Here is a 20,055-nt window from a genome sequence, read left to right on the forward strand (position 1 = left end):
ATTCCCCATCCGGACACAACCATGATCACCGGTTGTGTAGGATGAGAAGTATTTTCGGTCCATTGTCAGGTGGAACGACGCTCAGGAATCGACAACCCACATTGTCTCATTGCCGACAAGGTTTAACTCATTCTCTTCGGTAATGAGCATCAGTTCTTCTTCACTTGTCGTGATTGTCGAGTCTCCCTTCTGATTCGGGCCTCTCCGGTCCGAATTGTTTCGGTTCGAACTCTTCTTCGAATCGTTAGTGCCAGTTTCTTTCTCCTTCCGGAAATGCCCGTAGTTCTTCTGGAAGTGCCCTGTCTTCCCACAATAGAAGCAAGTAGGCCTCTCCTTTGACTTCGATCTCGTGCCCGATTTGTCCCGGTTTTGGGGACTCTGATATCGGCCTCTTCCCCGGTTGTGGTCATCTTCTGTGACCAAGGCCTTCGGATCGATTCTGGACTCCCGGTCCATCTGGCGAGCTTCTTCATCTAGCAAGCTTGATGTTACCCTTGCTAAGGACAACTGTTTTCCTTCCGGCCCGGCGTTGCCCAACGTGACAACTAGCGTCTCTCAGCTATCCGGGAGGGAATCGAGCAGGAGTAATGTGAGTACCTCATCGGCGAGAGGTACTTCCAAAGAGGTTGCTTGATGTATCAGCCCCTGGAAGGCATTCATGCGCTCCACCATACTGGAGCCATCCTGGTACCGGAGCCTCACTAGCTTTCGGAATACCGAAACCCGACTAACGACATTCTTGTTCTGGAACATGATGTCGATCTTCTCCCAGAGTTCATGAGCCTTTCTCTCTTCATTGAAGTTGTTGTACAGACTCATGTCGAAGAAGCACCGGATGTATGCCGTTGTCTTCATGTGCATCACCTCCCACAGTATGGCGTCGATCTTATCCGGTCTCTTGTCCCTGAACTATACCGGCAACCAGAGATATTTAACTACCAGCATATCCCTCATCTTCGACTTCCACACTGAGTAGTTGGAGCCGGTGAGCTTGAACATGCCGTCGAACAATTCTTCCATTTCTTGTGTTGTTTGCTCTAATACTAGTTTGACAGGAATAGCGCGGAATATTGCTCGGCCACAACCGAGTCTTGAATCACTTCAATGGGAATGGAACACAGAAATGGGAAGTAGATAGTACACAAAGGAAATACATAGGATGTTTACGTGCAAAACCCAAATAGGCAAAAACCACGGGATCCCACAAACTCCAAGCTATCACTATATGGGAAGGGTACAGTCAGAGACTCAAAGGCAATGACCTTGAGTTTTGCATCTTCGCCAACAGGCGGTTACAACAGAGTATCGATCTGTATCTCTCTCTCTCTCTCTCTCTCTCTGTGGCTCTCTATACATTAGTTATGCACATACAACAATATAACAACAACAACCCACACATCTAAAGTGATTGCCCTAGGTCATATTTATACTTATATGAACTTAGGGTTATTTACAAATATAGCCTCAATAGGCTTGCTCAAGACATATTTACAGATATGTCTCTCTTCTGGTTCTCATCGGGTCTCCTCCGGTTTCCGGATCTCTTCCGGGTCTCATCGGGTCCTCTTCATTCATCATTGGGTCCCATCCGGAGGGACCTATTTCCCAACACAACTTGCTTCTAATGTGGGAAGTTGGGGCACTTCTAGAAGAATTGTTGGCATTTCCGGTGCTGGTCGACGAATGCCTTCCTTCGTCGTTGCTCCAGTTCCAACTGCGTGATACTCGCTATCCGATGCTCTTCCAACTCACATAGTGCCACGCATCGGATTTTCTCTGATTCCTTTTCACTTAGTCGCTCCTGGATCGGTATGCGTAAGCTCAGTACTTGAAATCCAATCGGCATCACCGCTTCTAGTCCAAATGCTAACCGGAATAGTGTCGTCCTGATGCTTGTTTTATATGTCGTCCGGTAAACCCATAATGCACTGTGCAACTTCGTGTCCCAATCGGTCTGGTTCTCATTGACAATCTTCCGGAGGATATTCTGTAGTGTCTTGTTGGTGGACTCGTCCAGTCCATTGGCCTGGGGGTAGTATGGAGTGTTGCGCTTGTGTACTACCGCGTAAAACGTTGTTAGGCTCTCCACTACTTATCCGAGGAAGTGTCCACCCTGGTCGCTAATTAATTCGATTGAACATCTGTAACGGCACCAAATGTACTTGTAGAGAAACTTTGTCGTTGATGCCACGGTATTGTCTAGCAAAGCCTTGGCCTCTACCCACTTGGTGCAATAGTTTGTAGCGACAATGACGTATCTGTTGCTGGTTCGCATGGCTGGCAGCTTGAATGGTCTGACGAAGTCCAACCCCCATTTTTGAAATGGTTCCAAGGGTAGTACCGGCTGGTTAGGCATCCACATGTGTTCTGTAGGTTGGCCCATTCGTTGGCACAAATCACATTCCTTCGTATATTGGACCAAATCTTTCAGTGTCGTTGGCCACCATAGCCCACTACGCCATATTTTTCTTGTTGTAGCTTCACCGACATAGTGTCCTCCGGCGACTCCGCAATGTGCTTCCCGTAATACGGTGTCCTTTTCATCGCTCCGCACCGCTCTCCGCCATATTCCATCGGCTCCCTTGTGGTATAGGGTGTCTTGTAAGAAACAGAAATGCCGGCTTTGGACCGTCAATTGTTTCCGCTCATCTTTGTTCATCTCTTCCGGGGGTACTCCCGTGCTTAAGAACTGATGCATGTTCGTTAACCATTTGTCCTCGTCCGGAAATGTACTATCCGCCGTGGTTTCTGTTGTAATTTTAAATAGTTTGGCATCCAGAAACTCATCCGGTACGCCGTCACCGGCCTCGTCGGTTTCTAACCCACTCAAATAGTAGGCCACCGCATGTTGTATACCCGGTTGGTGATAAATTTCGAACTCGAATTCCTGTAGTAGCAATGCCCACCGGGCCAGCTTACCTATGAGAGATGCCTTAGAGACCAAGTATAAAAGTGCAGAATGGTCTACGTGAAATGAAAATTTCCGGCCTAACAAATAGTGTTGAAACTTCATGACACTATAAATCATCCCCAAGGCTTCTCTCTCTGTTGTGGAATAATTTCATTCTGGTTGTGAAAGTTTTCGGCTCGCATAGTATACTGGCCGATACTACTTGGGTTCGGTCAACTGCATAATTGTGTTGCCGATTGCTATGTCTGACGCGTCTGGGGGTTGTACTACCGATGCTTGCGATAGTAGTACTTTTAGCGCGCGGTAAGCGTCATCCTCTGTAGCCGTCCATTGAAACGGTGTCCGGTGAACCGCAGCATGCAAGGGTGTTGCAAGATTTGCCAAATACTAGAGCATCCGGCTATGCCACCAGATTTGTCCTAAAAATCTGCTCAATGCTTTGGCCGTCGTTGGTGCCAGTGCCTCCAAAATTGCCCTGACTTTGTCCCGGTCTACTGCTATCCCGTCCTTGCTAACAATATGGCCTAGTAGCGTACCACTAGCCACCCCGAACACACACTTTTCCGGGTTCAAGCTTAGCCGGTATCCCCTGCATTTTTCTAGGCATAACCGGAGATGGTCCAGGTGATCCCCTTGCCGACTATACACCGCGAAGTCATTTAGGAACACCTGTAGAAACGCCAGGATGAACTCTCCAAATATTTCCATGATTATCCGCTAAAAGGTAGCCGACGCCGTCTTGAGTCCAAACATCATGACTACGGCAACAAAAACTCCCCACTTGGTAACGAACGTTATCTTTTCTTGGTCATCCAGGTGCATCCGTATTTGATTGTAACCTCTGAATCCGTCTAGGAAGCTATATACCTCATGACCAGCTACCGCGTCCAGAACTCCATCTGTGAATGGAAGTGGAAAGCCATTGGTCACCTTCGCGGCATTTAGTTTCCGATAATCGACAGTAACTTGTCGATTTCTTCTTTTACCCTTACCGCATAATTAGGGTTCATTCGGTAGCACCTTTGTGCTACCGGTTTGGCGTCTTTGCTGAGATGTATCTGGTGTTGATATAGCTGCGGATCCAGCCCTCGCATATCCTCATAGGACCAGGCAAATACGTCCCGGAATTCTTTCAATAGTGTAATGATTGTCGTTTTGTTTTCCGGTGACATTTCTTTGGCAATATGTACCGGTCATGCTTCCTCTCCAGTTCCTAAGTTTACTTCTTCTAGCTAGGATGCCTTGACCCTTTGAGATACCGCCATTTCCTGTTTCAGGGCCTCCTGTGCTTGATGTAGTTCTCTGATGGCATCTTTATCCGGTTCCTCTCCGACATCTCCCGGTTGTGTAATATACGAAGAGACTGCTTCTGCCACATCTATTTCAAACAAGGGTGCGATTTTTGGATTTTCCTTGAGATACTGATCGACTTCCTCATCGGCGAGCCCTTCCAGCATATTAACGCTTTCAGCGTATAACGGTGTTAGCTCTTTGTCGGTTCCGGTTTGTGGATGTGTCGGTACCCCTACTTTGGTTTTGCCTCGTCGGAACGTAATCACGTTCTTCCGCCAGTTCTGCTTAATGTGCATCATCCACAACCATGGTCGTCCGAGCAATAGTGGGTAAACCCCTTGGGTATTTAACTGGAGAACCACCGCAGAAATGCGGAGTGCATGTCCTCCAATTGTTACCTCCAAATCTCGTATTAAACAGGTGGGTCTTCCCGAACTCGTATGTGCCATCCGGAGCCAAAACGGGCAAGGCTCCCACTCCTGGATTCCAAGGGTGTCACAAGTGCAAAGGCTTATTACATTGATGCTCGATCCCTGGTAGCTCGCGTCCTTTGACAAGGGCAGTGATTGCCGAACTGCTTGTGTCAACCACCGTCGGCCCTTCCTTTGGGTTGGAAAAGAAAGTTGGAGCCGGCGACAAGTCTGGTGTTGTTATTGCCGATTTCAGCCCATCCGTGAACCGGGGTACTAATTGTAGTAGCTAGCCCAATGGCAATGTAATTTGACATTCCTGTAACGCCTGCCATGTTGGGTTTTCTGCCTGGATTGTGTCGGTGAACTCCGCCGGTGCAGCCTTTTGTTGTTTGACTTCAGCCGCATTCAGTTCATTCGCCTTCTCGACCCATTCGGTGGCCTGTTTCCGGATAGCCTCTTGAGCTTCCCACTCCTTCGTCTTTCCTTTTGACCTGGTAGTGACTAGTTGTATATCCGCGACCTCTGCTACCACCATATTGACTGCCGGTCTTTTTTCATTAGTTTTCACCGAGCATTGGTTGTTGTAATGGCCTTCTTTCCGGTAATAATAACAATACGCTTTCCGGGTATTGCTGGATTCTGATTTTGGTTCAGTACTTGGTTGAAATCATGTAGTCGGCCGATTAGGCTCTTCCGTTTGTCTTTGTTCTGGCTGGGTGCCACTCAACCCTCTCTCCGGCTCTCGTGGGTATTCCTTCGCCAGTTCCCGACGCTCCTTTCAGTTGTTTCGTTTCTTATTAAAACGTTGGTGGTTCTTGTATCCCTGTCGGCGGCGATCTTTGTAATCCCCGTGTTGATCTTCTCCCCTCCGGTTGTAACTTGGAGAGTGATCGCGACCAAAACGGTGACCATTATGATCCTGGTACCTGTCGTACTGGTCCTGGTCATAAGTGTCCCTTTTGTCGTTGTACTAGACATCTTGTACTGGCTGGTAACGCTCGTCTCGATGCCAACATTCTTCTTCCTCTTCCCGGTCGCTACGGGTATCGATTTGTCTTACCGGTGCCGCTTGCCGGTTCAGTAAGTTATATTCGCATCGGTCCATTGTCTGCGGCTTGGAATGGCATAACATGCACGGTGACCGCATGGTACATTCTATTGTAGAGTGCCCAACATTGAGACAAGTCGTACATTGTATAGCTTGCCGAAAACGTAGGTCTTCTTTTGTCAGTAATGTACACTGGAGTGCCCCCATTGTTAGCCACGAGCTCGTTTTCTCCATCTCCTTGACCTAGTCTATGACCTGGTAGATCATGCTAGTGCGAAAATCAATGACTGTGCACACCGTACACAGGGGTTCCCGCAGTGCTGCTAGGAATATTGCTTTAGCCTCTGCTTCCGATGGTGCCTGACTTAGCTGGTTGTGCATCCACTAGAACCGGATTACGAATTGTTGAATGGTTTCCGTAGGTTCTTGCTGTATGGTGTACAATAGGCCGACCATCTCTCCTTGATCCTCCTCCTTGTTGAAGAATTGTAAAAATCTGATTTTCAAGTCCTCAAACGTAGTGATGGTGTCGGGAAGGTGCGTCAAGTGCCATCGCGCGGCTGGTCCTTCCAAAGTCATGCCGAACTCTGCAATCTTCGATCGTTCTGCTTCAGCGGTGTTTAAGCGTTGCGACACATGGTTTGCTTCCCATGTTTGTAGAAATGCATACACATGGGCTTCCGTGTCCAGATCATCCCGGTACTTGGGATATTGGAACGGCATATTGGAGTCAGAGGTTTCTCCTCCTCTGTTTTCGGAGGCGGTGTCAGAGGTCTTTCCTCCTCTTTTCCCAGTGTTGAAGGTCTTCCCTCTTCCTCCTTCGGAGGCCCGCGTGGCGGTGTCAGAGGTTGATCCACCTCGTGCCTTCCTGAAGCTTCCAGTTCTGTTATCACTAGTTCCGGTGTCGGTATATTATTTGATTCCTCGTCCTCCGGTCCGTCTGGGGTGTCGTGACTACTGGGTAATTCGAATGTGCGTTGTACTCGCCGTCCGAATCTGATTCAAACGCCGAAAATGGTTCTGAATCTCCTTCTCCTATTGCTAATGCATGCAGGATGGATTCTGCTTCTCTTAGTCTACTTAAACTGCTTCCTTCGTCTGGATGGGAATTTTGCTGCACACGGAATGACTCTGCGGCCACTCACCGGATCACCTTTGAAAAGGATCGATCCGCGCGGATTTCTTCTGCCGCCTGGTGGTATGCTTCGCGCTTCCGCAGTCGTTCGGCGAGTCGTCGCGCTCGCTCCGTTGTTGGGTCGTTTGTTGGTCTAGTCATCCATGCCCCTCGTTGTTCACTGCGCTTGAGTAGGAATTGTGGTCGCCAAAAACTATGTTGCTCCTTGGGGTAGGACTAGCCCTAACACAGGGTGTCCCTCTAGGACACTTCGCCAAAGGGTGGTGCAAGTGGGGTAGGCGTAGACCGTGATACAACGAATTCCTAACCGGCTATTAGCCGGTGTGGTTAATGATCTCAATACACGCGTAAGATAGATTCTATTAAGCACAGAACGGTAATTAACTAAAGCTTCAAAGATTAAACAAGATATAGAACAACAACATTTTCATTAATAAACCAATAATTGATTACATTCTAACCGGGTCCTTTTATAGGTTACCGGCTCTGGGTACAAACCAGTGTCAACCGGCAACCGGCTACGAACCGGTCCGGATCCGGATCCAGATCGGCATACCGAATCCGGGTCCGTCCGTTCGCTTCTCAAAATATAATAATTATAAATAGTTCTAAAATAAATATCCCTTTCCCATCCTAGACTTTATTCGGCTTGTAAGTCTTTGCCGGTCAACACCGGTAACAACAGAAAGAGAAAGATATGGACAGAGGTATGGTGAGGTCACTTCCAACAGAGAAGCTCGACTAGAGCAACTATGCGTCTTGGTCATATAAAATGCACCAGTACTTGTTGGGGCATGGTTATTGGAGCTACATGGAACGAACCAACGAGGTAGCACTGGAGCTAGCACACAAAGACTTCCCGGAATTGGAGCAAAGAGCGAGCCGAGTATTGTATTGTCTCGCGTCCGGTGTGCACGATGAGATGCTCAGCTACATCAAAGATGCAAAAACACTAAAGGAGTCCTGGGAAAATCTCCGGAAGATTTTTGCCGCTAGTACCACAGCACGGAAGTTGCAGCTCCGACAAGAGCTCAACAATATCCGACAGAGGGATATGTCTGTGACCGACTACACCACCAAGATAAAGGAGATTTGCGATGCGCTCGGGTCCATCGACGTAACCATCCTTCTTTGGTGGTCTAATACAAGGGTACAGGCCAATCCGGACAGCAATCTACACGCGGGAGAAGCCACCGTCCTTCTTCGACTTACAATCCATGTTGATGGTCGAAGAAAACCACGAGAGTGGGTCGAGGACCACTCAATCGCATAGTCGGATGTTGTACATGGAGGCGGATTGACCTCGTGGGCGTGGAGGATGAGGTGGGTCGAGGACCACTCAATCGGATAGTCGGATGTTGTACATGGAGGCGGATTGATCTCGTGGGCGTGGAGGATGAGGTGGGTCGGGACGCAATGGAGGTGGCCGGCAAGAGCAGAACCGAAGGCACAGAGACAGTGTCGACAGTAGTGTCGACTGTAGGGGGAGTCAAGTCGGAGCCAGAAAGGCCACACAGAGAGTGAGTGCTAGAAGAAGCGTGGCGATTCAGATAAATCCGGATCTGGCAAGGCCGGACAAGGGAATCGACAAAGCTTGCACTAAGCAAAAGGATCGGAAGGATCCGGAAACGGGAAGACCGGTAAAGGGTCAACCTTCGTGATGAAGCACAAGGCTAACTCGATGAAGAAGACTACTTCCAAATCGGAGGAAGTATGGTATGTTGATTCCGGAGCGTCCAACCACGTGACAAGCCATGAAGAGTGGTTCTCCTTTTTGGAGAAACTAGAACAACCGGTGATTGTCGAAACCGGAGACAACACCCCTCACCCAATTGTGCATGTCGGAGAAGTCCCTTTAATCCATATGGGACAAAAAGGGAACCTGATGAATGTACTACACGTTTTGACTATCACAAAGAACCTGGTGTCGGTTGGACAAATCGTCGACCAGGGGATGCAGGTGCAGTTTACGCACCTTGAGTGGTTCATCGAGGAAGAAGGCTGGATAATTGCGCAAGGGCGCAGAGAAGGGAGGATGTTTATCCTCAACACTAATGACGTCGGCACCGCTGTCGTGAAGATTTCCGGCTTTGGTGTGAAACCAGGATGGAATGGGCATGTCAGCAATGCGCAACATGTGCACATGTATAGTAGGAAAATAGTGTATAGAATAAGGAGGGGAATTTATCCCACAATCTAACGTTTGTCCCTCCTTGGGCTATAAAAGGAAGGGAGGGGTCTCTTGTGAAGGGGTTGTGTATTTTGAGTGAGAAGGGTATACCACCTAGGTCGAGGGTTTCTATTTCGGTTTTAGGGTTTTGTCTAGGATTTTACTATTCTTCTTCTTCTTCATACCATTTCGGGTTTAGGGTTTCTCCTAGGGTTTCTTCTTCTTCATCTTCTTTACTTTACTTATCCAGTTAGGGTTTATTTTTGTAGTGGTTTTGGTGCAGCCTATGCGGCCATGGTGGTAATCGTTCGCAGAGTCTTAATATAACTTGGTGTGTATCTTGCCTCCATCTATCTTCTTGTTTCGTCCATTCTATGTTTAAGCTTCCATTCCCCCTCTACTCCCTAGTCCAAGACCCCCATAGTCCCGCCTAAGATCTTACATGTACTTGCGGAAAACTGCGACACTGCCATGTTTGCCAAAGGACAAAAGATTGAATCGATATCGATCTCTGGCATAAGCATATCGGCCACGTCAACTGCCAGAGGCTTCAAAATCTGCAATCGGAACAATTTGTGTTCGGATTGCCGAAGTTTAGTGGCCGGAAGGCCCAAATATGTGAAGCTTGCCAACTCGGGAAGCAACACCAGCTTTCATTCCCCACCGAACGAAACCGGAGCCGTAACAAGCTTGATCTAATCCATTTGGATGTATGGGGACTGGCATAGAACGTTAGTCTTGGCGGGAGTTGGTATTTTGTCTCCTTCATCGACGACTACAGTCGGCACATGTGGATCTACCTCATCGAGAAGAAAAGCGAAGTCTTCGACTGTTTCCGGAACCTTTAAAGTTTAGTCGAAAGGGAAATGGAGAGGAAGATCCTATGCTTGCGGTCGGATGGAGGAAAAGAATACTTTTCTAGCCAATTAAACAGTTATCTGCAGCAGAACGGAATTCAGAGAGAATTTAGTTGCAGATACACGCCGGAGCAAAACGGTGTGGCCGAAAGGAAGAACCGATTGATTGTCGACGCGACAAGGGAAATGCTGGAGGAGAAGAGCATGCCCCAATTCTACTAGGCTGAGGCGGTCCGGACGACCGTCTACATCCAAAACCGGATCGGGGACAACGTGTCAGCACATGAGCTGTATTTCGGGCTGAAGCTGAATTTGAGGCACCTTCGGATATTCAGTAGCATAGCATATATGCATGTACCGGATGAGAAGCGGAAGAAGCTAGATCCAAAGTCAGAGAAATGCATCCTAGTCAGTTACTCGCATGAGTAAAAGGGGTATAAGTGCTATAACCCCCAGATTAAACAGGTATGAGTAAGTCGAGATGTCGAGTTTGATGAGTCGGCATCATGGTACACCCTACCGACTCCAACTCCTGACGAAGACCCGATTCCGAAAGATGAGGCTAGTGAGCCCGAGGAGGTTCAGGAAGAAGATGAAGACTTCGGCACTATAGAAGAGAGTTCGATCTGATTTCGGCTAAGTGGACCGAATGAGCGACTGAGTCGGGATGACCAACGGATGAAGAACTGACGAGTAGTGGAGACTCTGGCGTGCTCTCCCCGCGCAAGGAACCAAGGAAACGATTCACGCCCAAAGAGAAGGGGAAGAAGAAGATGCCGGAATACAATACCGGTAGTGAAGGGTCAGATTGGAGCGAATCTGACCCCGAAAAGGGAGAAGGCGGATCTGCAGAAATGACGCCCGAACCGGCCAAGAAGGACCTCAATCGGGTAACGAAAAGTTACACCGGTCAACTCGTCAAAAGAAAACCTTCATGAGGTACGGATATAATGAGTACATGGTGCATCACTATGCATACATGACTAAGGTGGTGGAAGTGTGTGAGCCGGGGAGCACACAGAAGCAGCGAAAAATGCAAATTGGCGTGTTGCTATGGAGGAAGAAATGCGGGCACTAGATGCCAACGACACATGGGACCTGGTTGACCCACCCCGATAGTGCAAACCGATCGGTTGCAAGTGGGTGTACAAGGTAAAGTACAACGCTGACGGTTCGGTCAATCGGTACAAAGTCCGGTTAGTGGCAACGGGATATGCACAGACCCACGGAATCAACTACGACGTGACCTTCGCTCCGGTAGCGAAGATGACGATGGTTCGTGTTGTACTGGCTGTTGCTGCAGCAAGGGGATGGCATCTTCACCAAATGGACGTGAAGAATGCATTTCTTCAAGGTGATCTTGAAGAACGGGTCTATATGATCCAACCCCCTGGTTTGCAATCAGAGATGAAAAAGTCAGCAGTGTGCCGACTCAAGAAATTGCTTTACGGTCTGAAACAAGACCCCCGAGCTTGGAATGCGAAGATCACACACCGATTGCGTAAGATGGGATTTGTGGCCTCTAAGTTTGACTCTTCATTGTTCATCTGGAACGGTCCAGTTTGCATTTTGCTTTATGTAGATGATTTAGTCATCACCGGACCCGGACTCAATGAAATCGGTCGAGTGAAGTCCCAGTTGTCGGACACATTCGAAATGAAGGACCTAGGGAACCATCATTATTTTCTTGGGATTGAGGTGATCCGAACCCCCGATGGCATATTGCTCTCACAACGCCATTATGTGTTGAATATGTTGTACAATTTCGACATGATTGAATGCCGACCGATCTCTACACCCCTGGACCGGAACCTGAAGCTACGTCTTGACTCTGGCCTGGCCTACAATGAGAAACGGTTCCGACAAATTGTCGGAAGCCTCATATACTTAACAATCACTCGACCCGACATAAGTTACCCGGTCGGAGTGATCAGCTAGATCATGCAAAAGCCGACCATCGAGCACCTTCAGTGCGCACACCGGCTACTCCGGTATGTTTGCGGCACGAAGGACCGGAGACTGTTATACCCACACGATATAGCTGGGAAGCTAGTCCGATATACCAATGCTGACTGGGCTGGTGATGCATCGGATCGCCGATCCACCTCCGGTTACATGTTTTCTCTTGGTAGCACGGTTGTTGCGTGGAGCAGCAAAAAGAAGCAAACAATGGCTCTGTCGAGCACTGAGGTTGAATACCGGGGCGCTACCATTGCCACCTGTGAAGCCATCTGGCTTCGGCGACTGATGCGTGACCTCCGGATTCAGGTGCCGACCCCGATCCGAATCTATTACATGTTTTCTCTTGGTAGCACGGTTGTTGCGTGGAGCAGCAAAAAGAAGCCAACAATGGCTCTGTCGAGCACTGAGGTTGAATACCAGGGCACTACCATTGCCACCTCTGAAGCCATCTGGCTTCGGCGACTGATGCGTGACCTCCGGATTGAGGTGCCGACCCCGATCCGAATCTATTGCGACAACATGAGCAACATATAGCTCACGAAGAACCCAGTGTTCCATGCTCAGACAAAGCACATAAAAGTGCATTATCACTTTGTTCGTGAGCGGGTCCTAAGCGGTGAAGTTGAACTTCGGTATGTTTACAAGGATTGGCAGGTCGCCAATATCTTCACCAAGCTGCTCAGATCGGACAAGTTGCAGCATTGTTCGGAGATGCTCGGCATTTAGCATCTCGATGTGCCGCACTTGAGGGGAAGAGTAGGAATATAAATGAATAGCACCAGACAAGGAGCCGGAGAGGAAGAAATAATCAAGGGGGGAGATGAGTAGATAAAGGAAGCCGAGCCAACTGAAGGAGTCAGCACACCCAAACAAGTCGGAGCAAACAGCAGTAGCGGCAGAGTCAAGAAGGACTGAGCCGACCGGAAGAAGAAGGCCAAGACCTGGACGTGGTTCGATGTGGTGAAGGGCTTGAAAACCGGAGATGAGTTGGAGAACACCAAATCAGACAAGAGCTGGAACGAATCGGAAGAGACCGACTCAGGCAAGAGCTAGAACGAATCGGAGACACCCGATTCGGTTCAATAGTTGGATTTGGAGGAGCCGGATCAACTAAAGGCCATGTGGACTAAGAGGCAGCGGAAGTCGATGACAACACGAAGGAACCGACAGGTCGACAAGCGCTGGAATCACGGCAACGAAGGAGGTGACATGGGCCTGCTGAGCAGACAAGCCGACCAAGAAGCTTGAGGTGTGCGGAACCGAACAGATCGCAGGAAGTGGAACTGGAACCGGATCAGACAAGGTGCACGAGCAAGGCAAGCGAGCGAAAGGAGTCAAAGAGGAGAATTGGCTACCACTGACACAAACACCATGACCAGAACTCAAGTTGAGCTTGAGGGGTAGTGTTGAGCGAGCAAGCTCAACCGGATCCGGATCGGCTGAATAAGCCAGAGCCGGATCGATATCTGGATCAGAGAACCGGATCGGTGTCTAGATGGGACATGAAAAACATAGTGGGGCTCGAGAAGGGAGACATGAAAAACATCATGAATACGGAAATGGGATGGAAGGGCCAGTTGGAAGGCGACGGGATTGATGCGCTCAACCATACGGAATGGTTCCAAATTCTTGTAATCAAGTTTCTCACATGGACGGGTAGTGGAGATGTGTTGTCATAACAACCAGACCATGTCACCAACGACAAAGGGTGGAGTTCTAGAGCGATGGCGATCAACATGCTTCTTGTATCATTCTCTAGCGAGACGAAGCTCCAAGGATAAGTCATGATGTAGCTCTTCCAAAACACAGGCTCGACCCTCTGCTGAAGGGTTCATAGAAGTGGTAGGGAGGGACATGTTGAAGCGAGGATGTAAACCACAGTTTGCAAAGAACGGAGTGATGCCAGTCGATGTATGGACAAAATTATTGTAGGCGAATTCTGCAAGTGAAAGTAAGTTGCCCAGTCATCTTGTTGGTAACTAACTGAGCACCGAAGATACTGCTTGAGGATTTGTTGGACGCGCTCCATCTGACCGTCAGTCTGAGGGTGATAAGTGGAGGACAACTTGATGGAGATGCCTAAAGTTTGCAGTAGGCGTTGCCAGAAGTGAGAGACAAACTGGGGTCCGCAATCAGAGATGACATCGTCGGGGAGGCCATGCAAACGAACCACATGATTGAGGAGTAGATGCATCATTACTTCTCTGGAAATGGTTTTTGAGCATGGAGTGAAGTGAGCCATCTTTGTAAACCGAGCAACAACGACTAACACCAAGTCATAGCTATTGACCAAGGGTAGATCGGTTATGAGGTCTATAGAGATAGAGGCCCAGGGATGACTAGGGCATGGAAGCGGCTAGAGGAAGCCATATGGCCGATGATGAGCAACTTTGGAGCGAGCGCAAACCTCACAAGTCTTGATGTATTCTTTGATCAACTTCCATGGTTGTGGCCACCAGTACCCTCAAGTGATTAGTTCGAGGGTTTTTGCCACTCCGAATTGCCCTGCAAGGGGGTCATCGTGGCATTCCCACAACACTCGGGTGCGACATGGGCCCTCTGAGACGTATAAGAGATGATCGCGGAATAACAAACCATCTTGTATGGTGAAGTGGTCAAGGTCCGTCCTTCTCGGCGTCTTGGAGGGATTTTGTAGACTATCTCAAATCTCGTTGGCAAATGCATCAGTCTTGGATCCATCAGTCATCTGTTGGAGTAACGAATCATCCTGCATCATACAAGTGGAAAAAAGATGCAATTGGTCGAGTTTCAGCAAATAGCGAGATTGTTGAGCATGAGTGGCATCCCGGGGCAGATGGCAAATTCGGGTCGACGAGAAAGAGCATCGGCCTTCCCATGTTGGCCACCAGGTCGAAATATGATCTCAAAATCATAGTCGGCAAGAAATGTCGACCAACGAGCCTGCCTTCAATTCAAAGTACAAGTAGTGAAAAAATAAATTAAATTCTTATGATCAGTCACTACCTGGACACAGTGTTGTGCTCCAACCAAATATGGGGGCCATTCTTCAAAGGCGGCAATGATAGCAGCAAGTTCCTTGTCATATATTGGATAATTGATTTCAGATGTCGTGAATTTGCGGGAGTAGTAAGCCACCGGGTGCATTATGTTGGAGTTATCAGCCTGGGATAAAATGGCGCCAATGGCAAAGTCAAAGGCATCAGTTTCGACCTAGAAGGCTCGTGTGGGGTCGGCATGTGGAAGCACGGGGGCAGTGGTGAATGCGTGTTTGAGAGAGTCGAATGCATTTTGTGCTGCCGAGGTCCATAGAAAGGGAGTACCTTTGCGCGTGAGCACGATAAGAGGATGAGTTAGAGTGGAAAACCTCTGGATGAAGCGACGTTAAATTTTGGTGAAGCCAAGGAAGGATTGTACATCTTTAAGTCGAGTTGCAATTGCCCACTCCCGAATGACGGAAACCTTCTTCATATCCATCGTGATGCCATTGGGTGAGATGATGTAGCCCAGGAATTCAATCGAGGTACGGTCGAACTCACATTTCTCACTTTTGGCATAAAGGCCATGCTCCCAAAGTTTTGCAAGAACTAATTGGACTTGACAGGTGTGCTCCACCATGTTTGGCGAAAAAATGAGAATATCATCCAGGTAGATAATCACAAAATGATCCAGATATTCCCATAATATATCGTTCATCATATGTTGAAAAATAGTTGGGGCGTTAGTAAGGCAAAAAGGCATTACCTTATATTCGAAAAAATGTCCATATTGTGTTTGGAAGGAGGTTTTCCATTCATCACCGGGCTTGATGGGGACCAGATTGTACGCACCACGCAGATCAACTTTGGAGAAGACAAGCGCAACGCGAAGCCGGTGTCACGTTGTTACGCACGTGCGTGTAGAAAGAGGCGGGGCCACGGGGGCCTTGAACCAAGGAGCGAGAGAGAGAGAGAGAGAGAGAGAGAGAAGAAAAGAGAAGAGGTGGTTCGCAGATACGCAGAAGGGAGAAGGAAAGAGAAAGAAACTGCACACTTAATTACAGTAATAGTCGATTACAATATCCAGAGATTGCAAACTCTGACAAATACAACCGGCAAGGCGGCAATGGACCCGACACGGGGATCCTACTCACGGACACAGACAGAACACACTCGACTCAGAGAAACAAAAAGGGGAGAGCCTCTGCTGGAAGCACACGGGCTGTCCACGAAGTAGAGGCAGCGAACTCCCGACACCCACAGAGGCCGACGATCGAAGGAGAAGAGAGAGCTCGACACTGAGATCTGCAACAGCACTCCGTCCTTGCCAACGTGCAACACCCTTTCCTCCTTCTCTCCTTCCTTAAATAGTTCGCAAAAGGGGGGAGGGTCCCCTTTCTCCCTAGTCAAAACCGCTTTATTCCCTATCCCTTTCGAAAGAGATACGCACAAATCCCCTAATGAATGTGTACTACCTAGTATTTACATCAGCCAACCTAATTACGAATTATGTACAGAATATCAATTCTCGCGTCCACCCGTGTAAGAGCCGGTTCATGCGCCTTTTTCTCTGATTCCGCCCATGCCCGGTTTTCTTCACGACATCCACCCCCACCAAACCGCGCATCCACCGGCATGCGCCAGAGACGGGTAGATGCGGAAGAAAACCGGCTTCACTCGTCGCTCTCCGATTCTTCGTCAGGCCCGAACCGATCGTCGTCGTCGCTCTCGCTCGCCGGTTCCGGCTCGTCTTCGAACCGCTTCTTGAACGCTTTGATCCGCTTTCCAGCCACCGGTACCGCTAACCGTGTCCCGTCGAGTTCCGCTAGGTGGTACGTGCCATTGTTGTTCGCACTCGTCACCGTGTAGGGCCCGAACCATCTCCTAGCAAACTTTCGCACCGCCTTGTGTTGATTGTCGAGGTTGCTGTCGTATACCAAGACCCAGTCGCCTTCCTCGATCTTCTTTGGTCGCAACTGGTGCGTCCGATTGAACCGGGTCTTGTTCTGATCCCTTGCCGTCCGCAACTTTTCCTTCGCCCGTTTCACGTCCTCTGGCCTCTACTCGAGTTGCCGAATCCGCGCCGCCAGCAACTCCTCCCGGCTCATCTCGTCCTTCCAATCTACTGCCGCCCATGAAGAAACCGTCCGTTCCACCAGCATGATCGGCTTCTGTCCGTACATCAGCTCTGCCGGCATAAACACTGTCACCGAACTATGCGTAGTTCGGTCCGCCCATAGTGCGTAAGGAAGGAGCCGCGGCCAATTCCCGACCTGCCCTCCGCATGCACGCACCAACGCCTTTACGATCGGCCCATGCCCACATTCTACCTTCCCGTTCGCCTCGGGATTGTACGACGTAGTGAGGGAGAGTTTGACCCCTAGCCGGTCGAACAACTCTTGAGCTTCCCGTGCATCCAGCTCTCCCCGGTCCACCACGATCCTCCCAACGCACCCGTACTAACACACTACCTCTTCGATCAAGAACCGGCATACCGTTGCGGTTGTCTTGTTCTGTAGTGCACGGCCTTCCACCTGGTTCATTAAGTCTTCCCGCGCAAGCACCAGGTAACGCATCTGTCCTACTCCCATGGGCATCGTCACCAAGTCCACCATCCACTTGAAATGGACCGCAGGTGGGTAAGTCGGGTGTAGCTCATCCCGATGTCGGAGTACGGAGTGCATCTGATAGCTTTCGCAAGTCGTTACGAACCGATGCACGTCCTGGTACAGCCCCGACCACCAATACTTCTCCTTTAGCTTCTCGAATGTGGCCCACGTTCCGTGGTGCCCGGCCCAGGGACTCTCGTGAAATGCCGCCAATAGTTCCTCCTGTTCTTCTTTCTTTGCCACTACTCGGAGCGGGATGTCGTTTCTCTTCTTTGGGTGCCTCCATATGCACCAGTCCCGTAGGAAGAATTGGTACGCCTTCTTCCGTACCCGGCTCGCTTCTTCTCTTGTCCACGCTGCGTCCGGCGTCATCGCCCGTAGGAACCTCCCGATTTGGAGCCACTCCCCGTCGTACCTGCTTTCGTCGAATTCATTAAGCGCCAGAGTGTCCCCTTTCCTCATCGCCACATTAGCCGACCCGAAGAAGTCCTCGCCGACTTCTTCGTCATCCGAAACCATGCCGTCTTCGTTGTTGAACCTTGCTCTCGAAAGCATGTCGGCCATGGCGTTATCCTTTCCAGAGATGTGCCGTATCTCCAGGTTCAGGGACTTAATGTACGCTATCCACCGGAGCATTGCTAGGTCCGGCGTTGCGTATCCGGAAACCATGCCGAGTATCGGCAGCCAGTCTGTCTCGATTGTTACCTCTGTCCCAATCAGGTAGTCCCTGTCGGCCTTGACTGCCGAAACGATACCCCGTAGTTCGCGCTTAACTTGGGTGCATCCTCGCTGTCGCTCGTTCAATACCTTCGCCCCGAACCGGATCGGGAACCGTGCGCCGTCCTCGTTCTCCTTGTTGATCACCCACCCGATCCCGGTCGGGCTCGTGTCCATCGTTACGTAGATGGGGACCCCCTTACCGTAAACCGCTTTACGGAGCGTTGGCGCTACCGTAAGCGCCTCCTTTAGTCTCGGACCGAATCCGTGTCCTCCGTCCTCCACTCAAAGCTACGCCCCTTTTTCAATAGTCCGTAGAGGGGTTCTGCGACATGTATGTAGTGCGGGATCCAGATGTGGTAGAACGTGCATGCTCCCAAGAATCTGCGGACCTCCGTGACAGACCCGCAATCGTTCCTCATCGCGGAGATGGCCTCTACCTTTGCCGGAGACGGTTTCCTACAGGTGTCCGACCACGAAGATCGCCGACTGCACGAACACCGAGTTTTCTCTGGAGAAGGTGAGTCGTGCGCTTTCGAGCCTCTGTAGCACCTTCTCGCAGTCGTTGATGTGCTTCACGACGAACCTCCGGCATCCGTCTGGCCCGACAGTCTCGTCCGCATCATCCACCGGACACCCCTTTATCAGGATGTCGTCCAAGAATGGGATGGTGATGTCCGGGATGCAGTCCCTCAGCACCTTGTTCATTGCGTTCACCATATGCGCCACCGAATTCGTCCCGCCTTGTGGTAGGGTACACATCCGTACTAGGCCGAGAGGGGTTCGCATCGTCATGATATCCCTGCTCTCCACGGCTAGCTAGAACTGGTCGTACCTCGAGTATAAGTCACCAACCGAATAGATCGACCTTCCAGCGAAGGCCTCTGCGAACTCGTCTATGGTCGGTCTGATTCCTGCATTACGGATGGTCACCCTGTTGACCGGTTGCAGGTCCTGAATGAAGCGCAGCGTGCCGTTCTTCTTCAACACCGTAAACCACCGATTCGAATACGGGGCACTCGACGGTTCGAGGATGCCCATCTCCACCTTTTGCTTCAGAAGCTCCATCAACTTCGGGATGTCCGCTCTCGGCACCGGAATCGGTTTGAGATTCCACGGTACATGCGGTACCGTGAAGATCACCATCGGTTCGACGATCGTCGGGTCCACGCACCCGATCTCCTCCGGCGAGAACGCGAAGGCTTTCCCATGCCTTCCTAGCATTCTCTGAAACCTGTCCTCCTACGCCGGCAGTAGAAAGCCACCCCCACAGACCTTGAGCTCCCGTAGCGTTATGTCGGTGAACCGGTGCCCTATGCCAGCCGGATTCCGTAAACTTGGGTCTGATGCGACCCCTTTTATCTGCTCCTCGCTGCCCTTCGACAAGGGTGCCGCGACTGGCCTCACCTTCCGGTCCACAGTCTTGTACTTTGTATCCACCCGGGCCGTCCGATCCGACCCGATCCTTTCCCCAAAGTCCATGATGACTTTGTACATTCCCATGGAACTAACCGGAACGGTCCGGTCTTCTCTAAGGCCTTCACTGATCACCTTTCATAACTCGCCCAAGGTGTTGTCAAAAGAGACCGCCTCCACGGTGCCGCTGATTTCTTCATCGGAGGAGAGGACTCTGCATCCCGTGAGCCACTCCTCCGCTCGCTTCCTCTCCCAGCCGCTGACGCCGGCTATAGTACAACCTCCGTTTTAGGAGAACCAAAACTTCCTACCTACTGCACATGTGTGGGGTTCTTCCGATACGTCTGGACTACCACGGCCCCACGCCTTGATAGCCCTCTCTAAAAATCCCCTCGGTTGTCGCCGCCGAGGGTCTCGCGATTCCTCTCATGATTCGGACGTACGGTCATGAATTGGACGGAATGCTGACCGTCCTGGCTCTTGACGCGCGCATACGCCGAACCGTTGTCCAGCACCTTCGTCTCCATGCGTGCTGTCGTAATGTATGGCTCGCCGAGAATCACCGGG

This window comes from Azolla caroliniana, unplaced genomic scaffold (assembly GCF_043228905.1).
Source record: "Azolla caroliniana isolate FFs.n. ecotype wild unplaced genomic scaffold, voAzoCaro1.0.p SCAF_6, whole genome shotgun sequence".
Taxonomy (NCBI): domain Eukaryota; kingdom Viridiplantae; phylum Streptophyta; class Polypodiopsida; order Salviniales; family Salviniaceae; genus Azolla; species Azolla caroliniana.